General features: G+C 43.5%; 1 long non-coding RNA gene across 3 annotated transcripts in view; it reads right to left on the bottom strand.

Moving 5' to 3' along the window:
- LOC125940841 (uncharacterized) overlaps positions 1-17,048 on the bottom strand; it is a 58,009-nt gene that overhangs the window by 40,210 nt on the left and 751 nt on the right. For 2 of the 3 annotated variants that reach the window (XR_007464040.1, XR_007464039.1), the window contains exon 2: positions 2,463-7,107. This is a non-coding gene — a long non-coding RNA (uncharacterized LOC125940841). The remainder of the gene's footprint in view (positions 1-2,462; positions 7,108-17,048) is intronic. The other variant, XR_007464041.1, reaches the window with a different exon arrangement.

Here is a 17,048-nt window from a genome sequence, read left to right as displayed (position 1 = left end):
TTCATGCAGTTTACGAGTCACCTACTGCCAGAAAAAAAGCGGTCAAAGGGTTGATGTACAAAAAGAAATCCCACTCCCTGTGGGAATCGACGTTATGTGAAGAATTTTGCAGGTGCTGGCTACGCAGCATTGCTTGGGGTTCCGGAATGCTTTACCAGGTTGACCAATGTGTTTGTGTAAATCTAGTATTTGTGCGTTTCACACGTGTACAGTGAACTAGAACTCACGTGAGTGTGCGTGTGTGACGGCAGCAAGACGATGACGACGGTAAAGACGATTGCATGATTCGTACCTGCCAACCTTTGAGCTTTAAAATTCGTTAAATACCGTACCGCTTAGCAAAGGAAGGGAAGGGGGGGGTGCGTGGGGGGATTCTTTAAAAAAAACGTACGCCTTTTCAGAGATACCATACTCACTTATTAAACATGACTGCACTTTCAACGCAGCACAAAACCAACAACAAACCTTGTACAGCAAATAGTGACAAGTAACATGCTTGTTTTAGATCACACGCAGCGACTTTTTCTGCGAGTGCTTCAATAAATTGTGTGTATAAACTTGCTCAAATAAAGCACCGCTCTTCATGTAGTGTCGTCGAGCGGAAATAAGGGTGGGAAAAAACGATGTGGACAACACCCTCTTCAATTTTCTCTCACCCTCGAGACTTCCAATCGAGAGTTGGGGATACTACGAACGAAGCGTATTGGTGATCCAGAATTTACTTGTAAAATTTGCCGCAACATTTGTAAAACTGTAAAATGGGGCCCCAATCTGTAAACTTTACTACAAAAAATTGCGGAGGGCGGACAGGCATGATGGTTTCTACAAACGATCACATCGATGGCCAATCTGTAAACCTTACTACAAAAAATTGTGGAGGGCGGACAGGCATGATGGTTTCTACAAACGATCACATCGATGTGAATGAGCCGCATGGAGCTGCGAGATGGGTAAGAAAAGCAGAAATTAAATGCTCACAGACGAAACCAGGTGTTACCCCTTAGAGGACACAAACGGCTGACTTGACGGTGAAACTATGGTACAAGCTGAAGTCCATGTCCTTTTATAGCCCTTCGGACGAGTTGCTACGGTGCAGCTGCTTGCCTTGGCCTGAGCTGTGATAACGCTACCATAGTGGAATTCAATGCAGCGTTCTCGTACTCGGACACTATGTGCACCAGGAAAGACCACACATTGATGCTTGATTAAGCGGCCTGGTAAAGACAAGAAGGGCCATGAAAGCCCGGTACGAGCTTTGGGAGGAATGAGGAGGTGGAGCATTGCTCTCCGGCGCTCGGAAATCAATGCTCGTGAGAAACTGCTTTTCAATCGACAGATGCAACCACAATCCGGTGTTCTGCTGCTGAGATGTCGGGATCTTCTTACGTGTGCCACCTGGCTCGAGTGCAGATGGCATGCCAGAATCAGAGGCGAGAGTCAGATTACGAGGCTGGAATGATGATGCAATGACCATCATGGCATCACAAACACAAGAACATAGTCATTGGCCCAAGTTAGTAGACAACTTGGTCCACTTGGTCGGCATAAGTTTTTGCCCTTGTAATTTCATGCTGTGCATGCATACATGCATGTCATGGCTTGACTTACAAACCATGACATTCATGCCAATCATTTTAGGACATACGTGGCATGACATTAATGTCACACATGCATGTCATGTGTACCAGAAAATATCCAGTTAAAGAAATTTGTGTCATGTCATTCAATCCATTATAGTAATTTATGACATTCATGTCATGACTTGATTGTCATTTATGTCAGTTTCATTTTCTAAATAGTTATATATTAAGGTTATCAATGACATCAATGAAATGAGGTGATGGTGTCGAGGTAATTTCTTTAACTGGGTATGTATCAGGATATGTGTTGCGAGACACGTGTGCATGTCTTTTCATTAATGTCAAGTCATGCAGTTCACGTCATGACACGCGTGCCATTTATGTGATGACATTTATGTCGTCATGCACGCATGTCATGTCATTTGTATCTAGATATATGTTGAGTTAAGAAAACGACCACAACAGCATCAAGCCATTCATACCATTTATGTCATGACGTACATGTCATGACAAGCATGTGATGCCACTGATGTCATGGCATGCACTTATATGTATTGTCATCCATGTCACGACATTTATATCATGTCATCCATGTCAAGCCACACATGCATTTCATTCATATCCTGATATACGACTATATTGAGCTAAAGAAGCAACCCCGATGGCATCATGTCATTCGTACCATTCATGTCATGACATGACATTCATGTTATGCATGCATGTATGTAATGCCGCCGCAAGCCTATTTTGATATATATATATTCAGTTGACGAAATGACCCCGACGGCATCACGACATAGGAGGCTAGATAGATAGATAGTAGACTCAAAACGCCTTAAGCTTGCACAGAATGCTTCGCGTTAAAAACGGCATGTGTCTGACCTTTAGGGCTTCTTCTCTGTGTGATAAGACATGTGTGTCCAGAGGGTTTCATTCCGTGTGAAAGATGCACCGCAGTGCACACAGGAAAAGGGCCGGTCTCCTGTGTGATTTTGCATATGCCGTCTCAGGTTGGCCCTCTGACTGAATGTGCATGGGCAGAGGTCGCACTTGAAGGGCCGCTTGCCTGTGTGTGTGCACACATGTCCGTCCATGCAGGGCTTTTTCTCAGCCTTGTGAAAGCACATCCGGCAGAGTAGCGTTTCGTGTTCGGACTCGAGCTCCAAGGACATTGATGGTAAGGAACCTGCAAAGTCACACGTAGCAGCGGAAGGCAATATGAACAATGTGTCACACACATGACGAAACTAGAGTGTACTAGATTGGGGGAGTGGGTCCAGCACAGGCTCCCCGCTGAGGCTTTCTTTATTGAAAAGTTGGTGGCGCCACCGTTGCTTTCTCCCGAATGAGCGACCCTGCACACCGGCCGGACGCTTGTTGCGTCGGAGACCCTACTGCAGCTGCATAGAGCTTTGACAGGTGGATACTCGGTAGCGGCAACACTGATACTATTCTCCACCGATTTATTGTAAATAAAATGGAAAAAGAGCGGCGAAAAGAATGCAAATGATGCAGCAATGACAGTGCGTCGAGCAGACGACAGCTACTCAACCCGTGAGCTCGCCTCAGCCAATGGGCTCTGCCGAAACAGCAGGAGCCAACGTTTGTTGGCCGGAGATTAAGAATAAGGTGACGGCAGCGCCGCCACAATTTCTACGTTTTTGCTTCACCCTAGGAGCTTGCCAAAGCGTCCACTGGACCCACTCCCCCATTCTAGTACACTCTAACGAAACAGTAGCGCTACACTTGGCAGTCAAAAAAGATTGCCACATTTGTATGCAAAATAGGGGTAACTTTGGGCTACCCAGCCGACATATTGCTGTTGTGGCCACACAGCATTCATGCAGTACATACATTACTCAAGTTCTATCTCGCTGTATGTAAATAACTATCTTTAATGAATACAAATTCCTGCAGCCAATGCATAGAGATCGGATCTTGCATGCAATTTTTATGTTAAGCTTACGCATAACACTGCCTTACACACTCACTTATTAAACTAAGCACTATGCAGTTTTTTTTGCATAGAAGAATTTATACAATGCAGCACAACAAAAGCATCAACTGATGTTAAAACATGTAGAGCGTATGAAATGAAGTATGAACAGAATGAAAGCAATTATTATGAAAGAAAATAAAAATAGAAAGACATGACAAAATATAGATAAACACAGCATTTAAGAAAGTTCAGTTAACATACCCTTTGCTGGTGGAAGAAAATGCAGTCACAATTTTTCTGCATTACACAAACAATTGTTTCTCTCCAATACTGCATTGTAAATATTTTACATGATTGTTTTATTGCTTCAGCAAAAGCAAAGTGAAACGACAAAGTACTAAAGGTAACTTAGCTATCGTTTAGTGTTTCTGTCACATGAGATGTCACAAACACACTACACATGCATTGACTGTTCAAGAGAACTCTAAAGACAGGCAAAATTTCACACTATATGTTACCTCGACTGAAGTACAATCTTTGCTAGCACATTGCAGTGTTGCGTTACTGCACTGCTAGTAAATTGCAGCAAACTTGTTCCAGACAAAAGAAAAGACATAGGTGGCAATCAGTAAACAGTTATAACACTGTCCCAATGGTAAATTAGTCATATCAAACTGCTGTGTCATGCAACAGAGCAAACAAGTGGATGCTTTATGCGAAGGATCTGGTGAGCTGGAGTCCTGGCAATGCCTAAAGCAGCATAAAGCACACAACTTCTTGGATGTCTTGTAGTAGGCATGGACACATCTATAACAGTAAAAAAGATCACAGTTAAAGCCAGCATAAACAGTAACAACATATACAAACTCTTTCTTTTTGCATTGAGAAACATATTAGGCAGGGGGCATGGTGCTACACCTCACAGCATATTAGTTCTCATATATTTGCAAAGCCTACTTCTTGAGACTGAAATATATATTTTTTTTTCAATTTAAAAGCATTGTTGTTTTGAACAATAATTAGTACTTGCCCACAATCTTCATAACAACAGATCCTTCTCCAAAGAAGTATTCCAATGCTCCTGTCAGCACTCTCATTCAACACATCAAAAGTTCGATTGGTGAGTACTGATGACGTTTCTTCTAGTCACTGAACAATTATGATTCCCTTGACTTTCTCCCTTAGTAAAAAAAACTTCACAGCAACAAAGGCAACTTGGATGTTGGAATGCTGGAAACTACAGCACCAGATGTGGTCTATACAAAAGCTTTATGCATTTGTATAAAACAGCTATACAATGTTTGTTGAAAGGTGCCCTGCATGCGTTACAAGACCGCATGACAAGCATTTTTCATGGTTAGAGACTAACGTAGTGTGATCCACAGCGCCTCAAAACATACACCGGTGTCGCTATCACATGGCTGAAAATGCCAGACGACAGGAGATACATCACAGCCTACCTAGTGGTGAAAAATTTTTGTTGGAACAGCCCAAAGTTCTTGGTGGCATACTCCAATTCACATTGACTGCTACAGTATAATTAACTGGTATGCATTTCACCTGAATGAATGCACCCCAACTGACATTCGAACCTATTTGACCATATTCTAGCACACTCTAGCACCTATGCCGTGGTGCTAGAGTATTTACATTAGCACAGCTACAACTATCATGAAATGCTAGTTGTAGCTACCAGCCCAATTCAGTATACACCTACAGCCACGAAGGTTTTCAAGTAAGGAATCTGAAGGTGAAAAAAGAAATATATCCTACACATACAGATACCCTCTACATCAGGACTTCATATGCTTCATATACGGAGGGATACTATTCATATTTAATAAACTGTCCCTAATGAATTATACAGTATATTCAGAGGCTTAATAAAATCTAAATATATGATTTTTTTGAAGACCAACCCATTTCATGAAGCACCATAAGACGACATTGATTCAGAATACACAGGCACTTGTCCTTTGGGCACCTTTAAGAGGATGCATGTCTCAGAACTATCACCTTCATCAGCTGCTACCTGGATGGTACTCAATAAACGCATTGCATTAGTGCACATTGGCACTTGTAGTTTGACTGTCACAGGATAGTCGCTCGTAACCTGCAGCTACAGACTCACCAAAATGCCCTAGGTGAGAGTACACAGCATAACAAAAATGCTAACTAGGTAAGCTAATTTCTGGGCCATTACAAAGCTGTACAGAGGCGGGAATGAGGAGTATGATGCTTGCCACAAAAAAGCAAAGGAATCATATATTTATGAAATTTTCACACAAGAATAGTGTATAAAGCATGTTCTCTAAAGAACGTGGACATTACTGACCTCTCAAACATGAAAAAAGAATTCGAAAGGAGAGTGATTTTAGGTACATCATGCAGCCCTACAGTAATGACAATAAATATCACTTATGTGCGAAAGTGAAAACAAATGCAGTTCAAGGAACCAGGTTCAGAATTCTGACATAATATACAATGGAGAAAGGTGCTGTCTTGAATAACACCGTTGTTCATTTGACCCAGAAATGTCCGATGTTTGTGCAGCAGCGGCCACCGTTTGGGCTGAGTGCATCACCTTCAATGAACACCACAAAATTCAAGGTAACAAGTGGAAATGCATACATTGCTAACATGCGAGAACAATCACATAAAGACAACTGCAATGCTAAATGACACTAAAGAGAAGCACTACATCGGACCATATTCGCCATTAATCAGCCGGACTTTTCTCCCTTCATAAAAATCCTAAATATTCCTCCATTTCAGGTAACGCCATTTAAGGTAATAAAACAACAAAATGCCCTTCAAGGTATATGATCATTGCAAGCAGAAACAACACACACATTTCAGTGTTTCTTGCATATGTGTTACCCTGGGTGGATTAGTATTCAGTAGAGTCACCACAATTGTGGCTACACATTCCCACTGATTCTACTGATCAAGTATGACATCAGTCTGAGGGCCAATGTTTAAAGGGACCCCCGCAACACTTTCTGAAAATAGTAAAAAGGGGTCTCCAATCCATGCTGTGAAGGTGGTTGGACAGCAAAGCTGTAAACGACACCTAGAACGATTACCCACTGCGACGTAGGTTGAAATTATTCACATGCATTTTACTAACTATTAGCCTCAGATGTTTCAACAGCCTGCGACTTGGCTTGTGGCACTACTTCGTGCAGCTCCAAAGAGTGGACGAGAAAGAAGATAAATGCATCACTGCGCCTCGTATGCACGCTGCTCTTCAAGAGTCCTCGCTATACGTGGCCTTCCCATATCACTGCCACTACACAAATCAGTTGCTAGGTGGGTTCCTCTTTTACATACGAAAGTGTAGTTACGTCACTCCCTGCTTCGTATGCTACAGTTGCCACTTCCCGGCAACTGCAGCTTATGCAACCGCAATCTTTACCGGGAAACACTTGTGGCAAACGCTATGCGTGAAGGTGACCTTTCTGGTTCTTCTTTTTTTGCTTTTCCCCATATGGCTGGCGCTGCCGCCGTCACGGATGCGAGCGCCATCTGGTGGTGCTGAAAGGAATCCAACAGCGCACGCCTCCTGCTGATTGGTTGAGTTTTTGCCTGCGGACACTACAAATGCATTGGGGGGGGGGGGGGGGGGGGGGGGGGTAGAGGTATACAGCTTTGCTGTAAAGTATTGCCAATCTGTTAGTGAAGCTCCTGTGAACACGTGAGCCAAATAATACTGCACTGAATGCAGATTCACAATTCTTTGTCAAATGCAATGAATAGTTGCGTGCTCTCGTTTCCGCAATGCCCTCATCGAAAGCAGTTGCCGGACCAGTGCTAATGGCTGATTTCGTGATTGCGAGAACATTTTCAGTAATACACAATTGCTCATCTTGAGCTAAATAAATGAAACACATATACGTCTGCAATCTCAAAAAGACAGAAAAATAATTTCATCTTTGCACTGCAATAGCTGTGTCTGCTGTGTAGTGTAGTCTACTGCGGTTGCCACGGGGTGGTGCGACAAGCCCTTTCACCACCGCAACACTCAACATTTGGCCGAGGCTTTGCGCTCTTGGCTTCTCTGTTGTGTAGCTTCCAGCGCACTAGCGGAGACAAAAGGAGAAAGCCATGTATTGGTGCGATAACTCCACTTATAGTCGAACGACTCTAAAAGTTTTGCTGCATGAGAAAACAATGCAGAAGGAGCATTATGTTCCTGTCTTGTGCACCATGCTTACTGCTATTGCAAACAACAAACTTGCTAAAATTTTATGATCCTGATGTGTAGTGTTTATTGGTGTATTGTAGTGCATATGGCCAAAAAGAGTCATGCATGTGGTGATGAGTTGCAAATGAATAGTGAGTGAAATCGGATAATGAAAAGTGAATTGCACATGCAAGATGGCTGTAAAAGGCTCAAAGGCTGTAAAAAGATCAGTCGCTGCAAAGTGCGTAAAATATATAACTGAGAATGGTTAGGGATGTTTACTACAACCATAAAATTTTCGTTATGAATGATGTAGTAAAATGTGTTGATGACATTAGCACTAGTGCCTCAAAGGGCCTCTTGAATTCAAGAGCTGGGAGGCAAATGCCCTTCAAAAATGCTGTCGCTGCAGCAGCCTCTAGCAAGAGGCTGTGCTATGAATCACTTGATCTGATAACTTGCACTTCATCGATACTTCTTTTTGGGCAAGTTGATTCATCTTGAAACATGTGGGCAACAGCATAAACAGACGACCACAAGAAGGGAGACATGTACACACAAGCGCTGACTAACAACTCCGCTTGTGTGTACGTGTCTCCCTTCTTGTTGCCGTCTGTTTGCGCTGTTACCCACATGTTTCATGATAACTTGCAATTTACCGACATCATGCAAGAACCTCAAAACTACCTTACTGTCAAAAACGGTTCTATGCTGAGAAACATTGCCGGGTGAAGGGGAGTGTGTTGTCTGTATGAAGGAGCAAAATACTTCTTCCTCTGAGCTTCTAATTCCTGACACTAACAAGATGCGAAGGACCGTCAGCATCTCGCCGCATCTATCACAGACAGGAGATGCATCACCGGTCAACAGGTAAAAGTGAGCGCCAATATTTGAGCCCTATCCTAAGATGACAGAAAATAACCTCAGTTTGCTGTATTTTTGTTATAGATGGCCAATTTCCTAAGTTTGGCTTAATATTATGGAGTTTATTAATGGTTTCATTGTTCGAAGTACGTTGCCAATAGCTCCAGAGTTTCTTCCGCAGGAAAAGTTTCAGACCTGTGTCAGGGACCGCTGTGGTAGAGTTGTTCAGTTTTGTTGTTATGGATGTGGCAATATGGTCGGCAAGCATATTACCCTCCATGTTTCTGTGTTTAGGTACCCAGTATATGATGACATACATATATGTTGTGCAGAGGACTGAATTAAAGCTAGTTGAGTACATGATTCTTGCATTTATATAATCTCATTAGGGAGCTTATGACGCTTAAAGAGTCTGTAAACATAACGGCTATTTGCAGCTTTGTTTTCTTGACGTGTACTGCGCAGTTGACATTACTGCATAGGCCTTTACAGCGAAAATAGTTGTTTCCGGGTGCAGGACATTGGACTCCAAAAACAATATACCGACAGGCTACATAAGACACCAGTATGAGACAGACGCAAAATTCAGTGCAAAATTTTGGCCACGAATAATCTGACTGAAGTGTGACGAAATGCATTCAAATATGTGCTTCAGGAGCACATTTTGTAACATCTACAAACAACGTGCCACATTCTGTGACCGGCCAGTGCCATGGCGACAACAGCTTCTCTGGAGCAATTAAATGATGATCGAGGAGTGGAACACCCATTTCTTCACTGAGCTTCCTCACAAGCAGTGAAAATGGGTCATCTCGTGGCAGGTCGGTTCTGAAAAAGTACTGCATGTGATATGTTGTTTATGGTGGAATATGAAGGATACGCACAATGTGAATGCACTATTAGAAATTACGTAGAACTGCAGTAAGATCTCTGCAGGTGCAGAGACCACTGATTCGACCCTACGTAGAGGCTTGGTATTGGACTTGTCCTGAAGGCGCCAGTTGTGAGGCGGATGCCTAAATTGTCCTTTTTTTAATATTTTGGCCAAAAAATACAAGGTTTGCTTGCAAGGCAAGGCAAAGCAAGGCAAGGCAAAGCAAGGCAAAAGGAGGGCGAAATCCTCCCGACTAATTCGAGGATTTTGCCTCACTGGAGCAGCAGAAGTTGATTTTAAAAAAAAGAAAGAAGAAAGCGAGCAGAAAATAGTGAACAGGGCCCAGCAGTTTCAAGACACTTGGAGTAGCCGACTGATAGACTGTGGTGCCGTTATCTAAACGTGTACATATGAGGTTCTTGCACAGGGTCATAAAGCGTTTCCTGTCCCTGCCCCAGGCTGTGACAACTTTCAGTACGTTCAGCCATAGAGCTTCACACAATGATTACTAGAGGGAACTGTGGCGCTACTGTCTGCGGAGCTGCAATCGGGGCGATTCAGCCAGCATGGGGAATTATGGGAAGTACATGGATTTGCCTAAACTTCGTCCTTCTGGCTTGAAATGGCTCCGTGACTTTGTCAATCCATTATTTTCAACAATATACCTAGTCATAAATAATTAAATAAACATTAAAATTGTCCGACGGCAGGATTCGAACACAGGACCTCTAGCACAGAAGCCCAACATTGAAACCATTACGCCACAGACGCATGCATCGACAAGCAGCATAGAACGCCCTTATGAATTCCTTGCGGGCAAGCCAGTGTGTTGAGACGTTTGGCGCGTTTCAATTCGGCCACCTCGACAGGTTTGGCCGCTGCAATTAGTAGCGATTGTGCATTTCCGCAGAGTATTCTGCACTTGTAAAAGTACAGATCGCTTTGAAATTTAGAAAAATGATGACAATAAAGCCTAATAAAGAAAGCCACAAGAACGTCCGACTCCACAAGCATGAAGATCACACAAATCCATGTACTTCCCATCATTCCCATGGTGGCAGCACCACAGTTCCCTGTAGTAATTATTGTATGAAACTCTATGGGTTCAGTGTTTTAGGCATTTTCTTTTGAGGTATCTATCTTCCCTGAAACCGCACTGGTACAGATATAGTAATTTGTTGGTTTCTAAAACGTACATTAGGCGCCGATTTATCCTTTCGAAAAGCCTGCACAGACAACTAGTCAGTGCTATCGGTCTGCGGCTACTGGCCATGGATGGGTCTTTCCCCTCCTTAAGGATGGGAATTGTAATGGCTTCCCTCCACACGACGAAACATGCCCTGCTGCCTATATTGCATTAAATAATGAGAGGAGCATCATTAGAGTTTCAGAACGTGTGTGTTTAATCATTTTGTATGACATGCGTTAGGGTCTTGGTGCAGACTTATTATAGGAGATAAATGCAGCATACAGTTCACCTATACTGAGAGAGCTGTTGTACCCCTGAGTGGGTGTGCCCATTTGCATTACTTTCTTTCTATTTGCTCTTTTATGTCTTAAGAACTTTCGTGAATAGTGTGCAGAAGTGGATACTAGTTCAAAGTGGGCCCCAAGAGAATTTGCTTGATCTTCTATATTATTCCATTGGTTATTTACTAATGGCAAGTGTGTTTGCTGTCCCTTCATCTTTCTCACCCTGTTCCAAGCTCCTTTTTTTTCCCCATCTGTATACAAATCAATGCCTGCTAGGTACTTTCCCTTTTCACCTCTTGGCATGTTCTTCCCTATGACTTAATGCACTTGAAATTAATCAGGTTTTCTATAGTTGGAGACTCTCGTATAAGTATCCAAGCTTTGTTTTGGTTTTTACGTGCCTTCCTGCATTTCTCATTTGACCACGAGTTGCGTAGCTTATTAGGAAATCCATTTGTTTACAGGATGGACTTTGAAGCGGCATCAATGAATAAAGCCATGACATCATCTCGCTTAAAAAGTGTACATTCTTGAAGACTTTCCCAGTTGGCTGTGACGATTTTCCATCAGGGTGTATGCGAAATACATTCTACCTGTTTGGCGAGGCTCAGAACTAGTGGAAAGCCATCACTTCCGTACGGATTTTTGGTCACCCTTCAATCTAAATACGGCATCATTGCTGCGGAGGCTATGGTTAAGTCCATAGAAGAGTACGAGTTATGTGTGGTACTATAAAAGGTGGGATCTTTTTTATTCAAGAGAACTGCATCGGAACATTAAAGGAAGTTTTTTATTAGACAGCCTCTTCCGTCAAGCGCAGGTCACTTCAGAGAGTGTTTGAGGCATTTAGGTCTTCTATCAATATGTGTGGCTCGGGGAGCTGATCAATTAGTTTCTCAATCTCTAAGCTAAAGACAAAAGTTGGGTGGTACAAAGCAGAGGGTCACAAGCCTGAGCCCAACAAGGGGACGCTACAAGACTTATGAAAAATAAGCTTGAATCGTCACTTGTACACCACCGATATCAATGTGACACATCCCAATGTGGTGTAGAAAACACAAGGTTAACACAGGCCACAAGGAAATGAAATTGGAAGTCATGGAAAAGAGGTGACAGGTAAGTCAGGAAGAATACAGGAAAGCGAAAAGATCAGAGGGGGACAGGAAAAGGCGACCAGCCGATTTCCCCTGGATGGGTCAGTCCAGGGGTGCCATCTAGGTGAAGCAGAGGCCAGAGAGGTGTGCGGCCTCCACCCCAGAATCACCTTTTTCCTGGACATGGCTAAACTAAGCCGCGCACGGTGACACACCGGAGGGTCCAACCCGACTTCGCTTGGATCCGTGGTGTTGCAAATAGGGGTGTACGAATATTAGAAACTTTTGAATAACGAGTAGAATAGTTATTATTCCTAAATGCAAATATTTGTCGAACACTTTTCAAATATTTCAAAACATCATCTGCGCCCAGCTAAACAGAAAATTTGTGCAAAAGTATGGTAAATTTTCAGCGCTGCGGGCATAGTATAGACGTAAAACATGAGACCTTGCGGAATGGAGCAGGCTACAACGCTTAGGTAGCCATACTTTTCAGGCTGTACACCGATCATTCTCACTCTCTGAAGAGCCCTGTGCATGTAAAGAAACTACTTGCTTGCTCCTGCTCCATCTGTGCTTTTATAAAAGTAAGAAATGCTTCATAACATACAATGTAATGACAGAAACTTGCTAACTTTAAGAGTACTGGGATGTGAACATCCCTTTAAATTAATTGGGATATCGGCTATTAATGATTAGAGAGCGATTCAAAAACTATTTGATATTATATTCGCTTCGGTCTCAAAAATCACTATTCGCACACACCAAACACCTGCTGAAGCAGACGCCCTTGTAGGGGATCTGATTATCGTCTATTCATGCGTGCACATATGTTGCAGCCAAGGACTGCAGAAAACTAGGTGGGGGTGATGAAGTTAGAAAATTTTCAGGTGTAAGTTGGAATCAGCTACAGTTGAAACTCGATTTTCCGAAACCCGATTTTACGAATTTCCCGATTTCATGAACAAATTCGGATTCTCCCCACAGTTGCCCATAGGCTTAATGCTTTTACGAACTCAAAATAACGAAACAAACTTCGCCGCCAAACCCAATTTAACGAAGCCTTCCGGGTAAAAAAGATGCATAGAAAAAGAGGTTATTCCAAATTTATGGTCTCTAGAATCTGGCAGTGTGATGCCAGCGGCTTGCTGGCATGCTGACTTCCACACTTCTACTTCCGAGGCTGCATCGGGCTCCACATGCCCGCAAAACGAGCAGGAAGAGGCATCGCCCAGTTGTTGGAAAGAGCTTCATCGGTGTGACGAGGTGGCCGCAGATCAGAACTTTGACGACTTCGTGAACACTGACGCAGACACAGACACCGACACAACAGACATTCTTGACGAGGAGATAGTGCAGCTTGTTTCCGGCGCACAAGAGGAGTCTGAAGATGTGAACGATCCAGGTACTGTCGAAGTTCCCGTGCCCACACCACGCCAGGTGACGGACGCCGTCGACATTCTTAGGCGGTTTGCTGGGGCACACGCAGGTGCCGATCGAGGACGCTTCAGTTTCACTGGCCAGCTACGAGAATTATGTGCTCCCGCTGCTCAAGAAGCGCGCGCAGGCGAAAATCACGAGCCTTTTCACTAGGCAATAAATTTGTTCATCTTGAAACCGCAGCGCGCACACAAGCGCTGCAGCTTCAAGATGAATAGCTACCAACTCGCCCAACTTTTAGTACTTTTACAATAAATTTGTTGTTGTCTCGAACGAAATTTGTCATTCTCTCAATTTTACGAAGTTCCCAATTGAACGAACAAATTCGCGGGTCCCGGTGACTTCGTTAAATCGAGGTTCAATTGTAGTGCAAGACAGGGGTAATTGGAGATCGCAGGGAGAGGCCTTCGTCCTGCAGTGGACATAAATATAGGCTGATGATGATGATAGGTTACAGCAATTACTCTTGCATTTAAATTTTACAGACAATGAAGCAGCTGAATGTCTGTCAGTACTGATGAGTAAGTGCATGGCTGCAAATGTTGCTTGGGTCTGCAAAGGCATGTAGACAGTGCTTAATGGTATGGCTTCTTGCCTGTCTGAATCCGTAGGTGTCCTGTCATGTTGAAACAGATTGTCATGGTATAACTGCACAGCTTGCATAAGCCCCTCTTTCCTACAGTGATAAACAGCGATGCCGCACTGGTTTTCCTTGACCCTGAAATAATAGTACACGGGGTGTCAACAGCACAGAAGACTGAGCAGCTTGGTGCGGAATGAAAGGCAGTACAACATGGAACAATGTACAGTCAATGGCATAGGTGTGGGCCTATATATTGGCCACACACGTCCTTTGTTGCATAGATGTTATCAAAGAAAATGCGTGAGGGGAAGTGTTCACAATGTGCAGTCTCGCTTGAATGCATGAATGTTGAATCAGAAAAGGCCTCCACAGAGAAACAGAAGAAATGCAGCTTGGGAAATGAGTCATTCAATAACAAAAGAAAGCAGAAGCACAGGCTGAGCGGTGGCAACGGTGAAAGCCGTGCTATTTCTTGTTCTAACACTGTATGGCTTTGAGATTGCTTAAAATATCTTTTATTGTCCAAGCTAAGGCTCCATAAGTAAGCGTGGAAAGAACACATTGATTACACTTTCAGATTTTTCATGGATATGCTGTATTTATTGTGTTACCCCCCACCAGTGGCGTAGCGAGAAATTTTTTTCAAGGGGGACAGCACACACGTAAGTGTGTGTTGTTGACCGGGAAGGAGACACGATCGGGGACGAGCTGAGGGAGGGAGGGAGAAGAGGATACTGGGTAGGTGGCATTCTAGTACACAGAAATTTAGGAAGGACGGGAGGAATGAACCGGGTATGCCTGCAGTGCACCAAGTTCCCCTAATGCGCTGATGCTATTGGGTGGCACCATATGACGTCAAGGAAGAGTTAAATCTGTTGCTTAAAGCTGCAAAAATTAGAGTGGAGGGCAACTCTCATTTTGCTTGTATTTTGAATTTTCTGATGGATAATTTAGGTTTGTGTGGGACAATTTTGATCATTTCTTTTGCTTCATGTTCTATTACAGGCTGAGAATAGATCTAAACAAATGTAAAAAAAAAAAGAATTAAATTATGGGGTTTTACGTGCCAAAACCAGTTCTGATTATGAGGCACGCCGTAGTGGGGGCCTCCGGAAATTTGGACCACCTGGGGTTCTTTACTGTGCACCTAAATCTAAGTACACGGGTGTTTTCGCATTTCGCCCCCATCGAAATGCGGCCGCCGTGGCCGGGATTCGATCCCGCGACCTCGTGCTCAGCAGCCCAACACCATAGCCACTGAGCAACCACGGCGGGTTCTAAACAAATGTGGTGAACCTAAAATGGCGTTGCAGGGCCCCTTTAACAGTGTACAGAAAGGAAGATCATTTGCTGTGCTAGTTGGCAGCGTTGAACAATTTTGAGCTCAGGCTTCTCATGAAGACAGCCATGTACAAAAGTGAGAATGAAAGGACAGAATCTATAAACAAAATTAAAGGAAGAAAGAGAAGTTGACGGCAAAACAAACAGTCCAACAGTGCATATTCGTAAATTATAATGTGACACTAATGAAAATGAGATATGCTCGCAGCAGCCGAGAGATAAGAAAAAAAAATAACAAAAAGAAGGCACGACACTCAATGGTTACCATATCATAAGAAACAGCATCTAGCCTAGCAACAAGCCTTGTTAAAGTATAGCATCCCCAAACGTTTGCATTAATGCCAGCCCAGTGTTCCAACCCACAGCTATTACAGTTACTGCTACAGCTGCAATAAAATTGCAGCAAAATATTCACAGCAATGTAGGCTGTTGTTTTTTACACACACAAACTATGAGAACCCGTTTTTTACCAGCACTTACGGCAAAACAAAACATGCACTGAGATTCCATTTGACAAGTTAATAGGACGCAGAGTCCGATTTCCAGAAATAATTTTCCTCATATCAGCCTACTTGAGCAAAATGAAGGTCTCTCCCTACACCTGCAAATGTATTACCTCCTATTATGTTACACTAAGATAACAAATAAAGCAGCATGAAGACGAAATGCTGTTGTTCTTCGCTAAATGTTTCGTTTTTGCGCTGCCATGTTCACGATACAAATAGTTATCTGTTCGACACAAGTCCACATTATTTCCTCTTGTTTCACTGTGTGGTCTCCAGCTTCCTTAGAGGGGTTGAGACATCAAACCTGTGGCTTGTGCGTTCTTTGTTTCAAACGTTTCTTATTGCTCCAGGAAGCATGATACATGCTCGAAGATTCATATATTCTAGGTAAATAATTTAATATTGCATTAATTATGTGAACATGTTCTGGTTTCGGTTTCTGGGCGCCGTGTTGTACAGTGACGTCACTGTCTAGCAAGCTTGGTCACGTGGGCCCGCAAAGCTGTGACGCACGCACTGCTGCATTGTCTGCTCTCGCACACACGTTCTGTACCAGCGCAGGCAAACAAAACCATGCCGACAGCTTTCGTTATGCTTCCAATACAGTGACGTCGGTGTCAATCGCACGAGCGATGGGTCTCAATCGCGAGAACGAGCATTTAGGCACTCTTTGGAAGCAAACTGAAATATATTTTAAACGTTTGCTGAGCCCAACACTTCATGTTGAGTGTCCTTGCATACAGAGGAAGCCTACAGCAGCCTTAAAAAATTTGGTGTCTCAACCCCTTTAAGATATAATTATCCTTCAAGTTACGGCTCCTTAGCTTTTCCTACTTATCAAGTATATATCGTACCCATATTTCGCGAGTTAAGGCAAGAAAATAATGTGCGCCAAAATATATCGCGCACCTAACTTTATTGCGACAGCAATTATATGGACACTCCAGGCGCATTTCTGTCGTCGGCGTCGCCGTCGTGAGGTTCGGTATAAAGTACACGGGCGATAAAATCGTCGCCGCGGCGCCGTATGTGCCAGTGGAAGCGTGCGAGGGTGAGTCGGAGATCGCGGCTCAATCTCGCACACGCAAAGGAGGGAAGCAGGAAGGAAGCGCAACGCCTCGGAGGGAGGGTAGGGAATGGGGGGATTCTACGCTACGCTACGGCTGTA

This window comes from Dermacentor silvarum, chromosome 10 (genome assembly GCF_013339745.2).
Source record: "Dermacentor silvarum isolate Dsil-2018 chromosome 10, BIME_Dsil_1.4, whole genome shotgun sequence".
NCBI classification, from domain to species: domain Eukaryota; kingdom Metazoa; phylum Arthropoda; class Arachnida; order Ixodida; family Ixodidae; genus Dermacentor; species Dermacentor silvarum.
Note: the sequence above shows the minus strand (reverse complement) of the source record. Positions and strands in the feature narration are given on the sequence as shown.